At 48.6% G+C, this 25,176-nt stretch overlaps 1 protein-coding gene and 1 pseudogene across 1 annotated transcript in view; one reads left to right on the forward strand and one right to left on the reverse strand.

The window, feature by feature from the left end:
- The window catches only part of DSCAML1 (DS cell adhesion molecule like 1), a 364,704-nt gene that overhangs the window by 49,077 nt on the left and 290,451 nt on the right, over nucleotides 1-25,176 (forward strand). The gene's annotated exons all lie outside the window — the stretch shown is intronic.
- On the reverse strand, nucleotides 20,123-21,037 carry LOC102171264 (annotated as a pseudogene).

The following is a 25,176-nucleotide window of genomic DNA, read 5'->3' on the forward strand; positions in this document are numbered from 1 at the left end:
TGGGGCTGTCTTTTCTAACACCTCCTGTTCAGCCATCCTTCTCAGAGAGTAACCTCAAGTCTCTTGGCTGGAAGGTGGGTTCTTTCCATCATTTGCTGTGGGTCACACGCCCTTCTTGCCCAGGGAGAGCTCCTGGCAGACCCGCCCTTCCTGCAATGCAGCTTAGCCTGGGTTCCGGCCCGTTAACAAGCCCCAGGAGTAGGCTGGGTTCATCCGTGTCTGGGCCTCAGCATCTTGCCAGGAAGGGTCCAGGTCACCCACTGCCACCTCCCCAGCAGATGGGCTGGTTCTTCAGGCTACAGTCTGCTGCCCACCTGGTCCTGTTCTCTGCTGCCCTCTCAGCAGACACTCAGAAAGTTCCTTTTCCCATAATTTACCTGAGATGTTCAGGTGACAGGGTGCAGAGCACTCTAGACATGGGGCCAGTCCCTGCCCCCACCCCTCACAAGGAAGTAAAGCTGCTCAAGGATGGCTCACTCTCCCCGTGCTTGCCGCCCTCTGAATGGGAAGAGGCAGGCAGCAGATTGTTTGTGTTCGGTGTATAATTTATTTACCTGGGAAGGCACAGTTCCACGGCAGCATCTGGTTTCCAGCATGTTTTTAGGCTCTCATCCTGGCTCACGTCCCATCTGGCTCAGAGGAGACCAGGGAAATGGGGTGGGGGGTCTGGAGAAGGAACCCTTTGTTCTAGGCTTAATCTTTCCCCTTCCTGCAAGCTTGGGGTGTGGGTCCCCTCTGGGAATGTGCCTGTTCCACCTACCTAGGGCAAGGCTGAGGAAGACCACAGAGCCCTCCCTCGGAGCCTGGCAGGACCCCCAGGGAATATGTGAGGGTTGGTCCTGGGCTATGGGAACACAGAGCTAACTGGAGCCAGATCTGACCTGCTCCACCCTGCCAGCGGCTGGGCAGACGCAGCGGGGCCCTGAGAAGTTACCGCCCATAGCACCCCTGCCTCTCCTGCTGCCCCCCGCAGTGGTGGGTGATGGTGATTGAAATGGACTGGGAAGGTGTAGTTGATGCAGGCCTTTCTCAGCCTCCCTGTGTGGCTGAGTCTCCCTGAGTGGGGGTTCAGAGGGGAATCCAAGTCTCAAAGCACTTGGGGTGGACTCCAAGCGACACCGCCAGCCTGAATGGAGCCCCAGCCCTCCTCTCCTCCAAGCCCCATCCGTCGACAAAGTGGACTGCGGACCAGAGAGGCCCCGGCCCTGTGACCTACACCAGCTGGATCCTGTCCTCTGCTCTGAGCTACTCCAGGAGCGTGCTGGTGGCTGGTGACCAGGGAGAGTCAGGTCTTGTGAAAAAGCTGGTGGAATCAGACTGTGTGGGTGGAGACAAGACTTTGAAGGACATGCTTCCAGCCTTCCCTCTAATGGGAGGTGTGATCAGAGGGGGAGGGGAGCAGGCCTACCTCCTTTGTGTACCCAGCTTCAGGGGGCAGGAATCATGGGGAGGATGGAGGTGCTTCAGTACCGACATGGTTTTTCTAACAAAGTGCTCAAGCAGTGGCTCGGATTCCCTGGTAAGGTAGTGAGCTCACCACTACTGAGTGAGTCTAAAGCAGAGCCAGGTGGTGATGTTAGTTACCATTTACTGAGTGCCTGCTATGTGCCAGGGGTTCTGGTTCTGTATTCACTGTCTCTGAATAACATGCTAGAGGTACCATTGTCCCCATGAGGCACTGGTGGCAGTAAGCTCAGAGAGGTTAAGTAATCTGCCCAGGATCACACAGCTTATAAATAAGCAGAGCAGACTTGTCCTGCGGAGCCTGTGCTCTTACTGGTACCTTATGGGGCTTGTGGAGGGGAAGCCTCTGGTGTGGGGGAAGGGGTCACCAGATGACCTCTAAGAACCTTCTCACTAAAGATGTGGTGGCTGACTTCACATGGGAGTCATCTTTGCTTAGCCCTTTGCCTCTGGTCACCTGGCGTTTCAGTCTGACCTCAACACTGAGGCTCTCCTGGACCTTCAGGGCATGGCTACAGCAGCTTATAAGACTCTCCCACAGGGCACTGTGTTCCCGACACACTGCAGTGGCGTGAGTCAGGCCCCATCCTTCTCCCACGTTACCTGAGGGACCCGAGGTCCGAGGATTTGGGTGGTCTGTCCTAGACCCTGAGGCCCCAAGTTCCATGACTAGGAAGACTCCTGCCTCCTTGAGAGTTCAGCTTGCCCTCTGGCTGCCCTGGGGTGCCCGGCTCTCCTTCCTCGGGGCAGCTCAGTAGGGAGGGCTGTTTTTATTTGTTCAGGTATTTTTTCTGATGGGATGGGTTTTTGTGGAGCCATCTGGAGCTCCAGCCCTGCCCTTGGTGTTTGTGCCAGTGGTGGGCTGAGGAGTGGGGAGAGGGCGGTGAGTGCTTATTGATCGACTGACCCCTGGGCACCCAGGTCACTGAAGTCCCCAGGCTGCTTGGCAGGGATCCGTAAGTACACCCTGGCCAGGATTACATCAAGAAGTACCTAAAATCTGAGGAAACCCACTCCCGGGGCTGAGGGTTTGAGACTGATGAAAAGAGAAAAACTTTATTGCATCAGGGTTGTTACAGGGAGAAGGACTCTAGGTCGGGAAGGTCGGGGTCCAGAGGCAGGGGCCTCAGGAGGGAATAAGAGCCAACATAGTCTGTGGGTGTGGGATGGAGTAGGGTAGGAAAGGAAGGAAGGTGGGCAGAGAAGCCAACAGGGTGGCAGGGGGCCTGGCGTTGCAGCCCCGGGTGTGCGATGTCCTGGTGGCCCTTGGATTGGGTTCGTTTGCTCACTCATCTGTGACTCACTGTGCACTCTCGGGAGTCACCACCCAGAGGTGAGATGCACCTAGCAGACCCACGGACTCTAAGCCAGTGTCGTGTGTCGAGATGGAGGCATGTCCGGGGTGCTTAGGGAGCCCCAACGAGAGAGGACGAGGGGACCAGGCCTGCCCAGGGAGGGAGGTGCCAGGAAAGTCCTGACATTTCTGCTGAGTCCCGAGACAGAAGTAAGAGCTTGTCTGGTGAGGAGGGAACAGGACTGTGCAAGGGGCTGGAAGCAGAAGAGAGCGCCCTGTGGCCCCAGGTTGCCAACAGCATGCTCAGAGCTGCCCGGGGACCTAAGGAGGAGGCAGCATGATCGGGCGTCTGTTTCAGAAAGACGCCCTGGAGGCAGCGGGAGGGTGGCTTGGACCTTAGGAAAATGACCCGACTCCTGCGGGCTCCCTGCACCTCCCTGGGTACCACTGTGCTTCCCTCAACCTCCCGGCTCCCTGTGACAGGGCCAGGGGCACAGACAGGAAGCCCCAGAGCCCTCTGCCAGGGCACTTCTTCTCAGCCACACCGGACCCAGGTGCCCCTGGCTGCCTGACCTCTGGCCTGCTCCCCAAGGCCCACATCTGTAGTGCCTAACATGTCTGCAAAATGCTACAGTATGATAGCACAGATCCACTTCCGTAGTCCTTACTATGGACCTGGCACTGTTCTAAGCACTTCACATATATTAATTAAATAATCAGAGTAATGGTAGGAGGATGGTGCTCTTTTTTTTTTTTTTGGCTGTGCCATTAAGCTTGCAGGATCTTCCCCATCCAGGGATCAAACCTGCACTCTGCATTAGGCGTGTGGAGTTTTAACCACTGGACCACTAGGAAAGTCTGAAGAAGGTGCTCTTATTATCCTCACCTTACAAATGAAGACCCCTGAGGCACAGAGAAGTTAAAGGGCTGCCTGGGCCACACGCCACTAAGCGGCCCAGTGGGGACCTGCCTCTAGGCAGTGGAGCTCAGAGTCTGCTCGCTTGGTTGACTTCGGATCATGAAACAGAAGATAAGCTCTTTAAGAACGAGCCTGTTGAAAGAGGAGGAAGATGCTGGGCGCCTGTCTTGCATGGGTGACATGAGTCTCTCTGGGGGCTGATGTCCGCAGCTACCAGCCCTGGTGAAAGGGATGCCCTCTGGCTCATGGGAGTGAAAGGGATACAGGCTTAGGGCACCCAGGATGGCTCCACCTGGTCAGTGCTGGTCCAACTCCACGTGAAGGACAGAGAGTGGCAGGGTTCCTGCTACCCCGTCCCTGTTCCCACATCCCACCCCACCTTTTCCTTCAGGGAAGGAAGCCTCCCTGGGGTGGAGCAGCCCAGACTCCCTTGGTAGCCTGCCCTGGTTCTGTTTTCTGTTGTTTTTGTTTTGCAGTTAGGTTGGGTTTTTTTTTTTTAATTGCCTCTTAAATGAAGTATGACATACAGAAAAGCACACAGACCTTAAGTGTATGGTTCAATGAATCCTTACAAAATGAACGCACCTGTGTAGCCACCCTCTAGATGCCCCTCCCCAGCACCCCAGAAGCCTCTCGTGTGTTCCTGCAGCTGGTCCCTCCACCCCCAAGGTGACCACCCTCCTGATGCCTGACACCATGGATCAGCGTTGCGTGATCTTGAACTTCAAGGGAAGGGAAGCACGTGTGTTCTCAGCCTGGGCTCCTGGACTCAGCATGCCGTCTAGGAGGTTCACCTGTGAATTGCATTGTTGTCCTGGTCTTTAATCACCCCGGCTGGCAGGCAGCTCCTGATCTTGCCCACCTATACCCACTCTGGTTCCTCCACCCTCCATGGGGTGGGGAGGTGAGGTTGGGCACAGGACCTGTTTGTCTCAGAGATGACCCGCCTTGATTCTGTGACGTCCTTTATTCTCATCTGTAGTTCTGAGACCTTGGTCTTACTTTTCTAATAGGAAACCACTGTCTAGAATCAAAACCAGGCCTTGAGGGCTGAGGCTCCATCTCTCAGCCTCTGGCTCAGGCCTGAATGGGAGGCACAGAGCAGGCATTGGGTGAGGTCGGTGTGGACTTTGTCCCCCTGGGGCCCTGGTTACCAGGGTGACTTGTGGCTGGATCTAGTTGGAGAGTGGAGGGAATACCCACCAGCCAAAGCCTGGTGGGATGCTGAGGGGAACTGAAGGATTGCAAAGGTCCCTTCCAGCTCAGAAATCCCAGGGATCCAGGTTTCTTATAAGGATAGTCTTTCTACAGAAGGAAAAATGCTAGTATGTATCCTGAGGCCTCATCTGGCATCCCCGGGGCTTGTCAAAATGCAGAATCTCAGGCCCCACATGCCCTGCAGCATCAGCATCTGCATCTAATATGACTGGTTGCTTTAGCATATTGCAGTGTGATAAGTTTTGCTTTAAGCAGCACATTGAGGTGGTCAAGAACTTGGACTCTGGAGCCAGGCTGTCTGGGTTTGGATACTGGCTCAGCCACTTACTGTGTGACCTTTGAGAAGTTGCTTAACCTCTCCGATCTTTATAAAATGAGGATAATGATAGTACATACCTCAAGAGGTTATTGTGAGATTTCATTGAGATAACCCATGTGCAACACTAACCCGTATGTAACACATAATTAGCCACACATATTATCTAGAGAAGCCAGGGTGCTGTTCATGAATCATTTATTCTAACTCACACAACAGCCTTAGAGTAAGCAGTGTGATTACATTCATTTTCCAGATGAGGAAACTGAGGCTGAGGAGCTGCCTTGTCCAGGAGGCAGAAGGAGCCAAAGTTTGAAAGAGGAGTTCTCTTCTCAGGTGGGGTAGAGTGGAGGGGTGGCCAGTAGCCACTTTCTGCTCACGTAGGTTAGGGATGGGATTGATACATGGCAGGCCAGGAACAGGCTGCTGGTGTGCTGATGGGTAGTAAATTCTGCCTGTTAATCACGAAGGATTAGTTGTTAAGGATAAGCACAAGGTTTTTCTCTCCCAACAAGCTCTAACTTATATGAGAAAGAGGGAGGCAGAGGCCTCTTGGAAAAGAAGAGAGAGAATACTCAGAGGATCTGGGTTTCAGAAAGGACCTGCTCTCCCACGGAACCAGGCCAGGGGTCAAGTGCGTGGTTATGCTGAAGAACAGGAGATACAGGGGTACTGAGCTCCACTCAAGCATCATGCATCTCAGGGGACTGGTGGGCCAATGGGCCTGTGAGCAGCTGGCTTCCTGGGGAGCCTGAGATGACCCCGGGCCCTGGTTGCACACAGGTGTGGTTGGAGATGTCCAGGGCTGAGGGGTCTCTGTGGGGCGTGGGTGCAGACAGGTCACCACCAGGCTGTGTCTGTTCCCGCAGACACGTGTGTGCCTGTCTGTGGTCCTCCTGCCCAGCGTCCCTGCTCCTAGCCCCCGTCTCTGGGCCTGGCTGTCTCCTGCCGCTCCCTCCCAGCCTCCATCTGCCTTCTGTTCTTTCTCACCACCTTCTCCCAGATCTGCTCCTCGCCTGCACTACCTGAGGCTGTGTTGCGCTGCGTCTTTGCTTGTCTGTCTCTTCTGCTGACTGTGAGTGCCTTGGGGGCAAGAGCCTGTGTCTTAGTTTCCTCTCTATTCCCTCATCCTGGCACAAGGCTTGGCACAAGGCAGGCTTTTTGATGCTGGCTGGCTGGATAAAGGGAAAAGTAGAGAGAGCATTTCCATAGATGCCCTCCCAGAAGGGACACTCAGAGATTGGGAGAGGCCACTTGCGGCCGCAGTTCCCTGGTGTTCATCACTGTCGTCTGACTTGGGTCCCTTGGTGTGCCAAGGACAGATTCTAGACAGCAGTTCTCAGAGATAAGACCTGACCCTGCCCTCTCCCCAGTGGGCTTCTTCTCCAGATATATTTCTCTGATCCAAATGTATTAACTCTAAAGATAGATTAGTAGCTGAGGGGTAAAACCAGCCCAAATACCACATGCATTTGTTGGTAAATGGAGTAACTAGGAACTCTGTGTACCGAGAGAACACTGGGCATGACTGGATGTGTGCACAGTGCAGGGGCCCCAGGGGCTTCCAGCTGCAGGGCCTCCCCTTGGTTCCCAGCAAGGAGTGGCTCACCCCGGGCACACTCCCCCCGGACACCTCTGCTCCCTACAAGCCCAGGGTGTCAGCAGGGGGATGGGATCCCATTGCTTTTCAGAGCATTTGAGATTCCATGTTTGTGAGCAGGAGTGTGCCACAGCCAGACTTGAGGTGGGACCCCCACCATCCTCAGATGAGCCTCTGCCATGCCTGGATCCTCAGCTCTGTTGGTGAATCAGCTCCGTGTTTATTCTGTCTTCCTCAGATTTGGGGTCAGGAGTTCAGGTTCGAATCTAGGCTTTCCCTTGAATGTAGTGTATGACCTTGGGTTAGGGCATTCTGTTACCCATGCTTCTCCGAGACCCGCTTAGATCCCCGGGAACGCAGTATGAGAGGATGCCCTGTCACCTTACAGGGGGCCAGAGGACCCTCCAAAGGCCCATTGTCAGGGAGCCAGAGCCCAGGAGAGATGATGCCTTGTTTTGCTTCCTCCAGAGTATCCCCTTCGCAGTGTGGAAGCAGACGGTGACTATCCAGTAGAGAGAAAACCCAGCGGATGCCAGCATGAACCCTGCCTCACTTTTCCACTCTTGTCCCCCTGTCCCACTGTGAAGGTGATACAGCTCAGCCAACTTTGCCGGAGATGTGGAGGCAGGTATCAGGAACGAGCTTCTCCCAGGATGCAGTGCGCAGCTGGACAGAGGTTTTCGGCATCAGCAATGTGGTCCACTGACTGTGGCTGGAGCTAGAGAACTCTCGGTGTTAGGCAAAGTGACCACTCATCCTGGTTTACCCACATTTCCTGGTTTAGCACTGAAAGCTCTCTGTCCCAGGAGCCATCCCTGAGACAGTTGGTCACCCTAGTGTTGAACAGCCCAAGTCTAAATTCCGACTAGGTATTTAGTGGTTGTACAATCTAGGGCAAGTGCTGTATGCTATCTATACCTTAGTTTCCTTGTGGATTGCACAGATCCATTTCCGTGACTGGACTTTCCTGGTGGCTCAGATGGTAAAGAATCCACTTAAGATTCAGGAGACTGTGTTTGATTCCTGGGTGGGGAAGATCCCCTGGAGAAAGGAATGGCAACTCACTCCAGGGTTCTTGCCTGGAAATCCCATGGACAGAGGAGCCTGGGGGGCCACAGTCCATGGGGTCACAAAGAGTAGGACTTGACTGAGCAACTAACACTTTCACTTTCATTTCCATGATTAGATAAAATAGTCTATGAAAGGAGACTGATCCTCCCTTGCTATGGATATTAGTAATTGTCCAGCTTCTTTCTGAATCTTCTCTGTGGCCAGGAGCCCCTGTCTCTCCTGTTCTCTCTTCACTGAGCTCTTTCAGGAATCTCTACTCACTGATTCTTCTGAACTCTGGTCCACATCACATGATCATGTGCCCTATTGTGGGGAAAGACGAATCAGTGTAGGAGTTGAGATATACCATCTCTCAGGGGACTGGCGCTGGGTCTGTGGTGAGGGGCCCAGGGGCTCTAGAATTAGAAACATGACTCTGCATATGTGATGACGGAGTCCCACCTTCTTACCCTGTTTTGGGGCTTCCCTGGTGGCTCGGCTGGTAAAGAATCCACCTGCAACGTGGGAGACCTGGGTTCAGTCCCTGGGTTGGGAAGATCCAACCCAGGGATTGGCTGGAGAATGAAACAGCAACCCACTCCAGTATTCTAGCCTGGAGAATTCCATGGGCTATACAGTCCATGGGATCGCAGAGAGCCGGACACGTCTGAGCGCCTTTCACTTTCACTTTTCCTCCTGTTTCTGGTCAATCTATCCTGCTCGTTGCCACCACCACGTGAGACCAGCAGTTTGGCCACCGCACGTGGTTGGGCAGCGCATCTCCAAGGGCACTGTCCCTTTGAGTTGTGCAGTGCACAAGCTGAATAACCACACACAGGGTCCAGTACATGCTGGGGTACAGGGGGAACTAAGGTTGACTTCAGCAAGAGATCCTGCACTGTGTACAGTTGAACCAATTCCTCCCAGGCATGTCCTATTGACACCCAGGCTTTGTGGGATTAAAATCCTTTTGTCTGTGTTATCATGTTGTCCATCTCCAGGTCCCAGGAGAGTGTTCTCAAACTTATGTGTGCATCCGCATTGGCTGGAGAGTTTGTTAAAACACAGACTGGTGGATCCCAGCCCCAGAATATCTGAGTGGCCCTGGGGTGACATTTCTATCAATAGCTCAGGGGATGCTGGTGCTGCTGGTTGAGGGCCGCCTTTGAGGACCACTGTCCTGGGCTGACAATTCATAATAACCTGTGTGATGGGAGACAGGATTCTAGGATTCATATCTCTTTACTGCCTCCTCTTAGTGGCAGCCGTTTAAGCCTGTCGCCTCACCTTGCTGTGCTTTAGTTCTTTGATCAGTTAGGAGCAGAAATGCCTGCCTTCAGTACCCTGTGGTGGTGGTTGGAGGATCAGATGGGACAACATGTGTTCAAGAGCTGCGAGCTGTTTGCTAGCTGTGTAGTGTGGTTTTCAGCTGGGCTGCAGGTGTTTCCCCTCTGTCTTCTGGTGGAATCTTCTAGTCACCTCCTTTTAGGATATAACAGCATACCTGTTCATCGCTTATCAGCGAAGTTACCAAGATGTGGAATAAGGGACTGGTGGCACAGGGTGACTGCTGGCTGCATCCCTGGTAGCCATCCAAGTCACTTTCCCTAAACAGAGATATGATTATGTTGGTGGAAACCCTCAGATGGCACCTTTGTCGGGCTGCTGCAGGTCATGAAGGTTAGTCTGCAGGAGACGTGTCCTAAACTTCTCCTTTGGGGACCTTGAAAATCCTTGTAGAGCCAGGGAGAAACGCCCAGGAAACCCAAGCCTTTGGACCTGGAATCTCAATGGAGAAACCGATAGACCATATTTTTATGAATACTCATGTAAGTACATTTTGTAGAGAGATTCTGAGCAGAGTACGAGGGACTAAATGTACACAGTCATGGGACAGCCAGTGAGGATGAAGTTGTGATTGACACTGACATCACACAGAAGGCTCTGGCTGCTGCCGGCATCCAGGGGAAGACTTGAAAAGTAGTGAGGTAATTACTGCTAGACTCACACAGTTCTTCCTAGGGAGGAAATGACCTGAAATGCAAAATAGGTTTCATCCTGTTTGGAAAACTGGGAAGATTCTAGGGAGAAAAGTACTGACGGGGCAGGAATTGCTGGGCTGCCGGCAGAAGGTGAGGAAGGAGCTCAGAGTGTGTGGGTGGTGAAGAAATGAACAGAAGCTATTTGAAATCATCCTGTTCTAGAACAATGCATAACACGTCCCTGTATATAGATGTATACTCACGCAGTCATTCACCATAAACAGCTGTTGAGTAACCTACACTCGGCAGGTTGCAGGCAGCCACCATCTTTCACCCATGCAACCTGCAATCGCTTCCTAACTGATTTCAGTGCCTCCTATTTCTTTCCACCTCTATCTGAAATAGAGATCTGATCATATCGCTGCCTGACTTTAAACCTTTCATGACTCCTGGATGTCTAGGTAATAAATATCTCCACCCACTGGACTTCTCCCACTTTCTGGAACTGATCATATCATCTCATGCCTCCCTGGATGCCCTCTAGTTGTTCCTGATGCCTGGAAAGCTTCTTGATGTGAGAAACCTAAGACGTCTTTCATAAATCCTTCTTTGCATGCATCTCTCAATGAAGCCTTCCCAGGGGCCAGCAAATGAAACTGTTACAGTTACTGGATTGTAGAATGTCATTGATTCTGAGCAGGGCTACCATCCTTTTCATCATAATAAGCAGCACCTTATATGTATCCCCACAGGCATGGCTTGGTTTCATTGAGTTAGACAAGGCTGTGGTCCTAGTGTGATTAGATTGACTAGATTTCTGTGAGTATGGTTTCAGTGTGTCTGCCCTCTGATGCCCTCTTGCAACACTTACCATCTTACTTGGGTTTCTCTTACCTTGGCGTGGAGTATCTCTTCACAGCTGCTCCAGCAAAGCACAGCCGCTGTTCCTTACCTTGGATGAGGGATATCTCCTTACCGCCACCGTTCCTGACCTTCAACGTGGGATAGCTCCCCTAGGCCCTCCTGTGCCTGCGCAGCCACCACTCCTCGGGTTGCTCCTCCCGGCCGCCGGCCCTGGCCTCGGGTGTGGGTGGCTACTCCCAGCTGCCGCCCCTGGCCTCGGGCTCCGGGTGGCTCCTCAAGGTCACCGCCCCTGATCTCGGACTTGGGGTGTCTCCTCCTGGCCGCCACTGGCCTCGGACGCTGGGTAGCTCCTCTCGGCCGTTCCTGCACCATCGCAGCCTGGCACTCTAGGCCGCTGCCTCTGACCTCGGACGTGGGGTAGCTCCTCTCGGCCATGCTTAGTGAGCCGGCCCGCAGCCGCCTGCGCTTAGTGAGCCAGCCCACAGCCGCCAACCCAAGATGGGCGGGTCATGGTGGAGAGGCCTGACAGAATGTGGTCCACTGGAGAAGGGAATGGCAAGCCACTTCAGTATTCTTGCCTTGAGAACTCCATGAACAGTATGAAAAGGCAAAATGATAGGATACCAAAAGAGGAACTCCCCAGGTCATTAGGTGCCCAATATGCTACTGGAGATCAATGGAGAAATAACTCTAGAAAGAATGAAGGGATGGAGCCAAAGCAAAAACAATACCCAGTTGTGGATGTGACTGGTGATGGAAGCAAGATTCGATGCTGTAAAGAGCAATATTGCATAGGAACCTAGAATGTCAGGTCCATGAATCAAGGCAAATTGGAAGTGGTCAAACAAGAGATGGCAAGGGTGAACGTCGACATTCTAGGAATCAGCGAACTAAAATGGACTGGAATGGGTGAATTTAACTCAGATGAGCATTATATCTACTACTGCGGGCAGGAATCCCTCAGAAGAAATGGAGTAGCCATCATGGTCAACAAAAGAGTCCAAAATGCAGTACTTGGATGCAGTCTCAAAAATGACAGAATGATCTCTGTTCGTCTCCAAGGCAAACCATTCAATATCACAGTAATCCAAGTCTATGCCCCAACCAGTAATGCTGAAGAAACTGAAGTTGAACGGTTTTGTGAAGACCTACAAGATCTTTTAGAACTAACACCCAAAAAGATGTCCTTTTCATTATAGGGGACTGGAATGCAAAAGTAGGAAGTCAAGAAACACCTGGAGGAACAGGCAAATTTGGCCTTGGAATGTGGAATGAAGCAGGGCAAAGACTAATAGAGTTTTGCCGAGAAAATGCTCTGGTCATAGCAAACACCCTCTTCCAACAACACAAGAGAAGACTCTACACATGGACATCACCAGATGGTCAACACCGAAATCAGACTGATTATATTCTTTGCAGCCAAAGATGGAGAAGCTCTATACAGTCAACAAAAACGAGACCGGGAGCTGACTGTGGCTCAGATCATGAACTCCTTATTACCAAATTCAGACTTAAATTGAAGAAAGTAGGGAAAACCACTAGAACATTCAGGAGTGGAAGTGAGAAATAGATTTAATGGTCTAGATCTGATAGATAGAGTGACTGATGAACTATGGAATGAGGTTCGTGACATTGTACAGGAGACCGGGATCAAGACCATCCCCATGGAAAAGAAATGCAAAAAAGCAAAATGGCTGTCTGGGGAGGCCTTACAAATGGCTGTGAAAAGAAGAGAAGTGAAAAGCAAAGGAGAAAAGGAAAGATATAAGCATCTGAATGCAGAGTTCCAAAGAATAGCAAGAAGAGATAAGAAAGCCTTCTTCAGCGATCAATGCAAAGAAATAGAGGAAAAGAACAGAATGGGAAAGACTAGAGATCTCTTCAAGAAAATTAGAGATACCAACGGAACATTTCATGCAAAGATGGGCTCGATAAAGGACAGAAATGGTATGGACCTAACAGAAGCAGAAGATATTAAGAAGAGGTGGCAAGAATACATGGAAGAACTGTACAAAAAAGATCTTCACGACCCAGATAATCATGATGTGATCACTAATGTACAGCCAGACATCTTAGAATGTGAAGTCAAGTGGGCCTTAGAAAGCATCACTATGAACAAAGCTAGTGGAGGTGATGGAATTCCAGTTGAGCTGTTTCAAACCCTGAAAGATGATGCTGTGAAAGTGATGCACTCAATATGCCAGCAAGTTTGGAAAACTCATCAGTGGCGACAGGACTGGAAAAGGTCAGTTTTCATTCCAATTCCAAAGAAAGGCAGTGCAAAAGAATCCTCAAACTACTGCACAATTGCACTCATCTCACATGCTAGTAAAGTAATGCTCAAAATTCTCCAAGCCAGGCTTCAGCAATATGTGAACCGTGAACTTCCTGATGTTCAAGCTGGTTTTAGAAAAAGCAGAGGAACCAGAGATCAAATTGCCAACATCTGCTGGATCATGGAAAAAGCAAGAGAGTTCCAGAAAAAACATCCATTTCTGCTTTATGGACTATGCCAAAGCCTTTGACTATGTGGATCACAATAAACTGTGGAAAATTCTGAAAGAGATGGGAATACCAGACCACCTGATCTGCCTCTTGAGAAATCTGTATGCAGGTCAGGAAGCAACAGTTAGAAGTGGACATGGAACAACAGACTGGTTCCAAATAGGAAAAGGAGTACATCAAGGCTGTATATTGTCACCCTGCTTATTTAACTTATATGCAGAGTACATCATGAGAAACGCTGGACTGGAAGAAACACAAGCTGGAATCAAGATTGCCGGGAGAAATCTCAATAACCTCAGATATGCAGATGACACCACCCTTATGGCAGAAAGTGAAGAGGAGCTAAAAAGCCTCTTGATGAAAGTGAAAGAGGAGAGTGAAAAAGTTGGCTTAAAGCTCAACATTCAGAAAACGAAGATCATGGCATCCAGTCCCATCACTTCATGGGAAATAGATGGAGAAAGAGTAGAAACAGTGTCAGACTTTATTTTTGGGGGGGCTCCAAAATCACTGCAGATGGTGACTGCAGCCATGAAATTAAAAGATGCTTACTCCTTGGAAGAAAAGTTATGACCAACCTAGATAGTATATTCAAAAGCAGAGACATTACTTTACCAACTAAGGTCCGTCTAGTCAAGGCTATGGTTTTTCCTGTGGTCATGTATGGATGTGAGAGTTGGACTGTGAAGAAGGCTGAGCGCCAAAGAATTGATGCGTTTGAACTGTGGTGTTGGAGAAGACTCTTAAGAGTCCCCTGGACTGTGAGGAGATCCAACCAGCCCATTCTGAAGGAGATCAGCCCTGGGATTTCTTTGGAAGGAATGATGCTAAAGCTGAAGCTCCAGTACTTTGGACACCTCATGCAAAGAATTGACTCATTGGAAAAGACTCTAATGCTGGGAGAGATTGGGGACAGGAGGAGAAGGGGACGACCGAGGATGAGATGGCTGGATGGCATCACGGACTCGATGGACGTGAGTCTGAGTGAACTCCGGGAGATGGTGATGGACAGGGAGGCCTGGCATGCTGCGATTCATGGGGTCACGAAGAGTCGGACACGAATGAGCAACTGAACTGAACTATATGTATCCACCATAGTACCATGTATCCCAGATTCTAGAACTTCCTCATGTGGACTAGCAAGCCTCCTAGAATGGTAGTTTTCTGTGCTGTAAGCTCGAAGTTGCCTGTTCTAGTCACAGAAAGCATCATCCTGTGATCTGCTTTGGGAGTGGCTGACTTGCCTAGTGCCTGGCACATAGTGGGCGCTCAGTGTATCCTTGCGGACCCACCTCTATGGGGACATAAAATGAAGCAGACACAGAACTTGGCCATTGTTCCCTACTTTCCACCTTGAAATCCTGAAAGGCTTTTCACACCTATTCTTTCTTTTTCATCATAGCATTACTGGAAAGGAAAAAATAACAGAAAATGATTTTTTTTTTTCTAATGTAAAACTGGGGGACTTGAGGCTCAGGAAAGTTTAAAGCAACTCATCCAAACCCAAGCGCAGAGGTTGAACTTCCTGATTCAGAAGAGAGTGTCCTTTCTCAGCTCGCCAGGGTCACCCCCTTAAAGCAGTGGATATTAAAGAGACAGCACATCTCTGGCAGGAGTCCGGCAGCTATGCCAAGTACAGTGTTTTACGGGTTCCTACTGTGTGCCAGGGGCTCAACACACGGGATCTCATTTATCCCTCACAACAGCTCTCCAAGCTAGGTCTTTTGCCTCCATTTCCCAGATCAGGAACCTTAACGGGAAGGAGACAAATAACTTGCCCACGTTTTCAAAAGCTCAGTGAAGTGGGCTGTGCACCTGAGCGACCATGGTTGTGGTTCTGCCCTCTCATGTTATAGATGTCCTCTGCATTACTGCCAAAGCCATTCACTCACTGGCAAAATCAAGGGATGAAGCCAGTGGTCCTGTGATGCTTTGGAAGTATGGGAGTTGGGTGGAGTGGAGGGAGTAGGGAAATAGGAAAAGGAGAAGGGAGGTGTTTTAGCTGCAGTATGACTGGCACTGGAAGAAGTTACTGGCATTCAGAGGGCGGGCCGAGGATGCCCAACCCAGTGTAGAGTTGACTCAGCCTAAACACTGCAGCCTTCCCGTGGTAGCCAGCCTCTGGGATGGCCCCAAGTCCTCCCCTCCCCGTATCCACACCCTTGTGTCATGCCCTCCCACTTTGTACCTGGGTGGCAGCATGTGACAAGAGTGTGAGGTCCCTTCCGAGACTGTTGTTGTTTTGTTTTGGTTTTTTGCTCTTCCGGGTCTTCGCTGTGCTGTGTGGGCTCTAGTGTCCTGACCAGGGATCAAACTTGGATCCCCTGCGTTGGGAGCTTGGAGTCTTAACCACTGGACCACTAGGGAAGTCCCACTGAGGCTGGGTCTTAAATGACTGTGGCTTTTGACTTCATCTCTGCCTGTGGGTCACTGGCTCTGCGGAAGGGCCACCAGCCAGTTGCGAGTAGCCATAGGAAGAGGCCCACGTGGTGAAGAACTGAAGCCTCTAGCCCACAGCCAGAAGGCCTGGCCAACCACATGAGCCAGAATCACCCAGCCTGGCCACTCCCGACTCCTGGCCTCACAGACTGTGTGTAGTTTAGATGGTTGTGGTCTTAAGCTGCTCAGTCTGGGGGTGGTTTGTTATGCAGCATGCATGAATGTTCCATCACTTCAGTTGTGTCTGACTCTCTGCGACCCCATGGACTGTATATAGCCCGCCAGACTCCTCTGTCCGTGGGATTCTTCAGGCAAGAGTACTGGGAGTGGGTTGCCATCCCCTCCTTCAGGGAATCTTCCCAACCCAGGAATCAAACCTGCGTCTCCTGCATCGCGAGCAAATTCTTTACCCACTGAGCCACCTAGCAAGCCCTTGTCATGCAGCAGTGGGTACCTAATACAACCCTGTTAAGAGACACTGCCAGTCTGTGATTTCCGGGAGGGCTCTAAGCAGCCCTATGGTTGGGGTTGGATTCCGAGTAACAATAGTGATATTACCGTAGGAGTGTGGGTCCCTGATTGCTCACAGTAGGAGCTGTGTTTGCTCCTGCGTAGCTGGTCTTTGGGCCTCCTGGCTCCTCCCTCGGTCTTGCCCGAGTGTGTCCTTCTGTGTGCCCCTCCCTGGGAGCTCCGGAGTTGGAGAGAAGCCTGGGTGCGGGAACAACCCGGCTGCTGTCTCCTCAGTGGTGACAGTGACAGGACACGCTGGGCACAGCTCCGTTGCCAACACAGTCTCTGCTTTATTACAGCCCCTCTTGTTTTTCAGAACCTCTTTCATTTTGTATGAGGGGACAGATGTGAGAGCCTTGCAGGCTCACACAGGCTGCCGTTCTGGGAAAAGGAAAAAGGGAGTTTGTGTTCCCCTCTCTTCCTATGGAGGTCCAGGCTTCTTCTTGCTTTATTTTTTTCATGTGTTTTTTAAAGGGGTGATTGTTCCCCTCTTGGACACAGATGTATACACACAGCCACCGCTCTCTCCAGGGACAGGTGTCTTGGATCTGCCCCTTTCACTTGTGTGACCTTGAGTAAATGTTGCGTATTCTCTGAGCTTTAGTTCTCTCATTTATAAAATGAGGATAGTCCTACCTGCCCTGTGCGCTTCAGAATAAGATAATGAATGTGGAGGTCTTCTAGAAACTACCGCAGTGGCTCTTGGGGCTTCCCCAGTGGCTCAGACAATAAAGCGTCTGCCTGCAATGCAGCAGACCCACGTTTGACCCCTGGGTTGGGAAGATCCCATGGAGAAGGAAAAGACAGGCCACTCCAGTACTCTTGCCTGGAAAATCCCATGGACGGAGGAGCCTGGTAGGCTACAGTCCATGGGGTTGCAAAGAGTCAGACACAACTGAGCAACTTCACTTTCTTTCTTTCATAGTGGTTCTGCTTCTGGTGTTCTCACAACCTGGACACAGCGCTTGGCCCGTCCAGGCAGAGTTCTCTTGGTTGGCCTCCTTCTTCCCTGGCCTCTGGGTGGTGGCGGTGGGTGGGAGCACCCGGGAAGGGACACACTGTGGGACCCAGACAGTCCATCTCCCCAACCCTCTGCCTCCCCAGATACGCATTGTGGTCCTGGACTCTTGGGAGGAGCCCCCTGTGTGGAGTGAGGAGGGGCAGTGAGTGCTTTGGCAACATGACCTGATTCCCATTAAATAGCCAAGGCCCCTGGCTTTCTTACGCAAAGGTGACCAGCCATCCAGAGAGGCCACAGCAGCAGGTCCACCAGACTTTGCGGATTGCCATGTCTGAGTCCCTGCCCTCCCAAACTCAGTCCTAGCCTTGCCCTCCTCAGACATGTTCTCTCACACACAGATCATTTACTCACAAAAGTTATGGAACAAAACAGTCACGTGCCTGCCCTCATTGAGCTTACAGAAGAGAACAGGAAATGGATGTTAACCAAAGGTGGCTCAGCTGGTAAAGAATCCCCCTGCAATGCTGGAGACCTGGGTCTCAACCCTGGATTGGGAAGATCTCCTGCAGACAGGAATGGCAACCCACTCTAGTATTCTTGCCTGGAGAATTTCACGCACAGAGGAGCCTGGCAGGCTAGAGTCCATGCAAACAGTTGTCCTGTTGCAAACAGTTGGACACATCTTAGCAACTAACTTTTAACTTTCACTTTTTCAAACACAAGTCCTGAGTAGAAAGAGTTCATGGCGAGAGGAGTGGAGGGGTGGGGGTCCCAGGAGACTTTTCTGTAGACCTGCTTTTGAGGCAGAGGCTTCAAAGATGAGTAGGAGTTGGCCAGAAGGAATGAGAGGAAGAGTCCAAGGTTGGCCCACTGAGAGCTTGGTACTGGCTAGGAATGGGCAAGCTAGGGCTGGGGAGGTGAGTTCAGGAGGTGAGAGCAACCAGGGTGAGGGGGAGAGGCAAGCAAGACTTTCTGGAGATCTCAGGTATTTCAGAGATTTAGGGGGACCCCACCTGGCCTTTCCTCTCTCTATACCTTTCCCAGCTGTGTTCCCCATCCCTCACATGGTATTGCTTCTATCGACTGAAAAAAGATGTACAACTTGGGAGTTGCGAGTTAAGTTTTATTTGGGGCAAAATGAGGACTGTAGCCCAGGAGGCAGCATCTCAGATGGCTCTGAGAGACTGCTCCAAAGCGGCAGTGGGGGAAAGTCAATATATAAGGTTTTGGTGAAGGGGGAGTTCAATACCATGAAGCATTCATTTTACAAAAGGTTTTTTTTTGTTGTTGTTAGTCATGAGGATCTGATGTCACCGTGAAGGGATTTAGGGCTTCTCTAGATATGAGGAGATGCAAGGATTGAGATCATAAAATCTGTTCCTAGAAACATCCAACTATCTAAAGACTTGTCCCACCAGATTCCCTGGAGCACAGAGAGCCTCACTCCACCCTGCATTCCCTCAGGGATTGTTGAAAGTCAACTGCTATAGTAGCATGGGGTTCAGTCTCTGTAGAGGCAGATGGCAAACGCCTTTGTTGTTCACTCATTGGCAATGCTCTTGGTACGTGCCAGTTTTTAGTTGACACGACCCCCTTGTGGTCATAAATCCGACCATACTTTGGGGGGCATTTCATGACCATTTTGTCCCATGTTGCTGGGAAGGCTCATTCCCAGTTCTGAAGAAGGATTTTGTTGGTAGGCCACTCAATGTGCTGTACTGGACTAGGTCTTAACAGTCAAAGATCTCTGGACTCCTGTCTTCTAGTTATGGTCCAGGAAAGTATTCCCTTTCATCGCATCTTCCCATACCTAGAGTTACACTATTGCAATCATTGATTGTATATTGAGCTATACATTTGATCAACTGCTTCAAGTCTAGTCATTACTATTTTCACTGGCGGCTCAGTCATGCATTTGGTAATACAAGAAGAAATAATCTTGTGAAACAAACAAAATACAAATGGTATAGTTAATACCATTAGTGGAATTAAAAGTAAATATTTTAGCCATGAGTCTCCCACACCAAACCAGTTTTTAAAAGATCATCAAGACTAGGGAATGGGTCACTTAAGGCAGAAGTCTGGTTTCTCATATGGTTCATCAAATGTGTTACATTAAAGGATTTATCAGGTATGAAAGTATAGTATGCACTTTGAATTATAGCACAGATATTTCCCTGAGATGCTGTAAGGTGTCAAGGGCCTTGCAGTTGTGTAGCACTGCCTTTCTCATCATAGAGATCTCAGAAGTCAATAGGCTAAATAGCCTGGTTAATATCATTTAAAGCTTATGAAAGTTGTTAAGGCTTTAATATGGTCAATTATATCCTCTAACCCCATTGAAGACACACACGCATGCGCACGCACGCACATGCGTGCGCTGCTAAATGGTCATACCAATAGAATACAGATCTTTGACCCACTGGGATCATATCAATGGTAGATTGGTTGGAGTTACCTCTAATTTGTTAACATGTGCTTAGTCACTCAGTCGTGTCTGACTCTTTGCAACCCCATGGACTGTAGCCCACCAGGCTCCTCTGTCCATGGGATTCTCCAGGCAAGAACACCGGAGTGGGTTGCCATGCCCTCCTCCAGGGGATCTTCCCAACCCAAGGATCAAACCTAGGTCTCCCTCATTGCAGGCAGATTCTTTACCATCTGAGCCACCAGGGAAGCCCATGAGTACTGGAATGGGCAGCCTATCTCTTCTCCAGGTGATCTTCCCAACCCAGGAATTGAACTGGGATCTCCTGCCTTGCAGGAGGAGTCTTTGCCAGCTGAGCTGCCAGGGAAGCCTGGTGGCTGTTCACTATGCTACATGTGAAGTTCTGCTCCCAATCTCCACACAATCCGCCTGGCACATTCCCACAGCGTCTGTCTCAGTGGATGGTGACTCCATCTGCACAGGCCAAATTCCTTGCTTTGTCCCTTATTTTGGGTCCACTCTGAAATCCGGCCGGGCTCTCCTTCAAGATACATCCAGATACTGGCCACTTCTCACAGCCTCCCTGATGTGGAATGTGAGCCTTGGGCACCTCTGACACTGGTGATCTTCTTGCACTTGGCACAACTGGGTGCATAGTGCACATCGTAGCAGGGTGGGCGGAAGATGGCCCCTTTCTCCTCGAAGAAGCCACCCTCTTCCAGAACCTTCCCACACTGGCTGCACACAAACTCCTCAGAGGAGTATGTGTGGCCCAGCGCCACCAGGTAGCGGCCCCGGATGACCTTGTGGTGCTGGTGGCACGTGGGAGTCTTGCCGTTGCTGCCTCCGCCCCCGCCATGGCCTCCTCCAGCGGCGGCCTGCAGGATGGAGGTGTGGTTCTGCAGAGGCGTGGGTGTGGCTGGCTGGGTGTGCCAGGTCAGCACTGTGCTGGTCTTGTCCAGGGCATAGCGCTCAGCAAATGCGGGGTCCACAGCCCAGGGTGGGCGGCTCGTGGGACTGGGGGTGGTAGGGCCAGGCCAGGGTTCCTGGGGTGTAGCTGAGGCTGGGGTTGGGGCTTCCATCCTGGGCACCTGGCTTGATTTCTTCAGGTGCTCCTCATCCGGGTCTTGCATGAACTCGGAGCCCGTGAGGTGGGCGAGGATGCAGAAGGAACGGGACTGGCCTGTCCCAGGCCTCGCCCACCAGTCCTCCATGTCCTCCATCAGCCACTGCTTACTGGCATCTGGGATCAGCGGTTGCAGCAGCTGTCCATTCTGCTGCGGGGCGCTGTCTGCAGGCAGGTTCGCCCCGAAGGGGTGGGCCGTCTTGTTGAGGGAGGCGCTGGGTGCAACATGTATGACCTTAAATTCATGGGAATCCCAGGCTACACCTTTGTATCCATCACTGTAGGTGTGAAGGCTATAAATTAGTACCACAAATCCACTGGGTTCCATACCAATCACTCTCTCTAAGGTAATAATGGGCATAGTTCATAAAACATCCAGCCTGTCTCATAATGACCAGTTTGATCATTTTTAGTATGATTTAACCCTTCCCAACATAGAGGAGCTTTTAAACTTAAATGACCATAGCATGGTATGTAGATCCACCCCATAACTGTGGGAGTTTTCCTTTTAATAGATGAGCGATTAATTTCTTTTATTGAGACTTAGCTGGTCACTCTGATTGAGTTTGAATGACCCTAAGAGAAAACTTAAATCTATGGCCAGCATCAGAGCAGGTCTTATTAACTGGCCAGGTGAGAGGATCCCATCTAGTAATATCATGAATAGGTAGAAGAGGACTGAACATTCATCTAAAATAAATTTCCTAGGGGGTATCCAATCAGAGCCCTAGAAAACAGAAATCCACCAAGGTAACCCAGAAGTACTAGACACAGGTAATTGGCCACAACTCAACAATTGGATTGAATTTTAAACTAGCATAGAATCATGTCCATGATAGAAAACATTTGATTGGTAGGCAAAGGTCCAAGGAATCAAGAAAACATAAATGATCATACAAGTCAGATCAGCATCTTGGGCAAGCTGTATGCTTCTGATGTCTTCTTCTTGTCCTGGTGTAGTGTAGTTTTCTCTGTTTGAGCATTGTTTTAAGGTGAGTTTGAGGTCAGCAGACCTCTCTATAGACCAGTCCCACTTACGGGTCTTTGAAAGAAGCAGTTAATCTGAGTCAATTTCCCTTCAATTTCACTGGGCATGAACTAGTGAAGAGTACCTGATAGAAAGGTCTTTCCATCCAGGTTGGAGACAGTTCCTTAAATTATGTCTTCTTCCAGGGTTGGTTACAGGTCATGTGTGAGGCATCTGATCTTCATCCAAAGACAGATTACTGAGATAAGCTTCAGAAACAATCCTAGACTGTCCTTTAATAATTCAATTACATTTTACATTAATATACCCTAACAGCAAAGAACTATCCAGGGAATGAGTCTTAGTAGGTGCAGACTTCCACTAACAAACTGGATTTAACTTTCATTGAAACATCTTTTTCTCCCTAAAATCACTGTCGTTTTTACCAAATAAACCAAATTAAGACTTGTTTGTAATATAGGTTTGGTCTCAATAAACTTGGCCTGATGATTTATATAACCATAGTTGACCATAGACTTTTTTGCTTTGCTGAGGCTTTTATAATCTCAGACTGAACTTTTAAAACAAAACCTTTCAGGGCTAGGAAACTCATCCCAAAGGCTTATCACAGATTTTGCCTAACAGATCTAAGTAAGTTTCTCCCTTTTCAGGGTCTCCAAAATTCCTTGAGATTTCTGTACCTGTTAGTGAGATAACCTTCCTAACTTATTTGATAAAGTTATTGGAAACTAAGAGCTTCCAATCTCTGGAGGGTTCAGGTAGAGAGAAAAGATAAATGTTTCAATTTGTTTATAAAATTTTACGTCATAATTAGTTTGAGGGAAAGGTTTTTTTTTTTTTTTCCCCTTACACTTGGAAAACACAGGTTCAAATCAGTAATTTTTTCAGATAGAAACCATAAAAGTTATAAGCATATTCACCAGTTCATTCAGTCCTTTTCTTAACCTTTGTGAAGTCATCAGGTTTTCCATTAGATTCCTTACCCAGCTCAGAAACTGGTATTTATCCAAAATTCTTTTTTATAAGTCTTCTTGAAGAGGAAGCATTTTTGCAAAACTTGGTTAGTGCTATGACAATATTTTGAGACAGTAACTAGAATTATGCCTGATAACAGTTTACCTGAAAAGGCAACCCACTCCAGTACCCTTAGACCTGGAAAATCCCATGGACGGAGGAGCCTGGTAGGCCCCAGTCCACGGGGTTGCAAAGAGTCGGACACAACTGAGCGACTTCACTACACTACTATCAGAATTTTAGGTGCTCCATACAGTTTCTAGGATATCTATATTAGTAACATTTAACATACAATATAACCTGAGACTTATTACTCACTTGACAATACTCCCCATTTACAGAATGAACCTAATTAGTAATATCCCTTTTAGGGATGTTTCAGGGGCCTTCTGAAGCACCCCAAAGTTAGCTATAAATCCTCTTCATTAGAATGATCTGGGAAGTTTTGTCAACAAATATCAAAAAGGTTTAGGACACTCAGTCAGATAGGATCATAGGTTATTGGAAAACAATATTATTCACTTAGCCAAAGTAACAATAAAGGATTTCAGAACAGATCATTTAAGAAATCAACTTAAATCTGTTATCAAAGGCAGTTCAGTATCTGAAGAAAAGATGTCCTCTTAACAGAGAGAAAAGCTAAATTCAAGTTTTTGCACCAGCTTACTTTATTCACAAGATAAACTTAATTAACTTCATTTTAAACTTAGTCCTAAGTTTAAACCGTGTACAAAACTTTCCGCTTCACTGTTTGGTTCACTTTTCACAAGCCTTTTCACTTTCTGCATCCATTACTGTGTTCTTCCACCAAAAAAGCCACCTGTAAGTCAGGCTTACTTCCTTTTCCCTTCACAAAATGCAATTCCATTCCTCATACCTTCTTTACTGAAAACACACTTCCTACTTTCCTTAAGCAACCAAGAACTGACTTTTATTATTAGCGTTTTATAGATTGGTGAGCATAAATACCAGTGATAATTTCTAAAACCTTTGCTTTCATAGAACATTTTAAGATGGCACCAAGCATCATTCATTTTTAATCTCAAACCTCTTTAGTTTCTCTGTAAGAGGAAATAAGTGTTTAGTAGTAAATGCTCCAAAATGTTATTTTATTTGGCAATGACTTAGCTACTCAATAGACTTCCAACACTTAGATTAGTACAACCCTTAGAAATTTAAGTTACCCCAATCTGGAGAGACTATTTTAGACAGACATTCCTAAAGCACAATTATTCTTAATAGTTCATCTAAAAGCTCATATCTCATTTACATTTTTTTAGAAGTTTCTTCACTAGAGGTGATTTCCTTGCTGACAAACTTGTAACAGATATAATAATATTTAACTTATATTAAACCTAGGTATAATGAAAATATTCTGCTTAATGTTAATTACTCTTAGACATGTCTACATTAGTTAGATCAACAAACAAACATTAATATCATGTATTTAATATTGAATATTTCCCAGTTCACGTGAACCTGAAATTCATTTAGGTTAATTTCTCTTGTATTTAGAATTATTTGATTTGTAAGTGCTTAAACTTTTTTTTTTTTGAAGGCCCACTAGATTAGAGTTCATTTACTAACTGATCTCAGCAATCAGCAATATTATCCAAAAAAAAGACACACGCTGAGACAAACATATATCCAAATAGACAGAGATCCTTTAGCTTTGGTTTTCAAAGTTAGCTATGAACACTAGTTGTAAAAAATTGTTGGGGTAAGATTTTAAAAGGCTTTTTCCCCCTTTTGGTTTCAGGAATTAGAGATGGTTTAGATAAGTGATCCAGAGAGCTCTGGTCTAAAGTACAGAAGGAGGTATTTCCTCGGGGCAGGAATTCTTAAAGAGATAATTTTTTTCTTCAAGCTTTCTCTGGAGTCTAAAGAATATTGTGACCACATTGTCAAAAATATTTTTCTGTGACCATAGTTTTATAGCCAAAATTTAGACCAGATAGTGCCCAACTTGGCCCTGATAAAAAGGGCAGATTGGTCCCCGCAGGGATTGTTCCTCTGGGGAAGTGGGGGTCATAGTTTGATCAGACCTAGGCTGTTGATTACAGGAGGAAGGGCTGGATGTAAGAGAACTTCAGTCCATTTTCCTATCCTGTGTCAATAAAGATCTTATATTTTTAGGCCATTTTTCTTGTCATTGGGTCATAGCTATAGATGGACCAGTTAAAAAAACAATTTTTTTTTCCCTAGGGGTTTCCAAGTGGAGTGTGGAATTAGAGTGAGCAATTCCCATATTACTCGAGTGGTTTGCACCAGATGTCTGTCCACTCAAACCAAACCAACAAACCAAAACGAACCAGAGCTTCACTAGCCAGGAGGCACACTCCAAATGAAACAAAAGGCAAAGAGATGCCCAGAAATCAAAAGCCTAGTGGCAAGAGTTCCCCCATAAGATGGTAAAGTGATGCCCAGAAATCAAAAGCCAAATGGCGTAAATGCCAAACGTGACTTCCCAGTTCCACTAGGTCTGCGACCTGGCAAAG

This window comes from Capra hircus, chromosome 15, assembly GCF_001704415.2.
Source record: "Capra hircus breed San Clemente chromosome 15, ASM170441v1, whole genome shotgun sequence".
NCBI lineage: Eukaryota > Metazoa > Chordata > Mammalia > Artiodactyla > Bovidae > Capra > Capra hircus.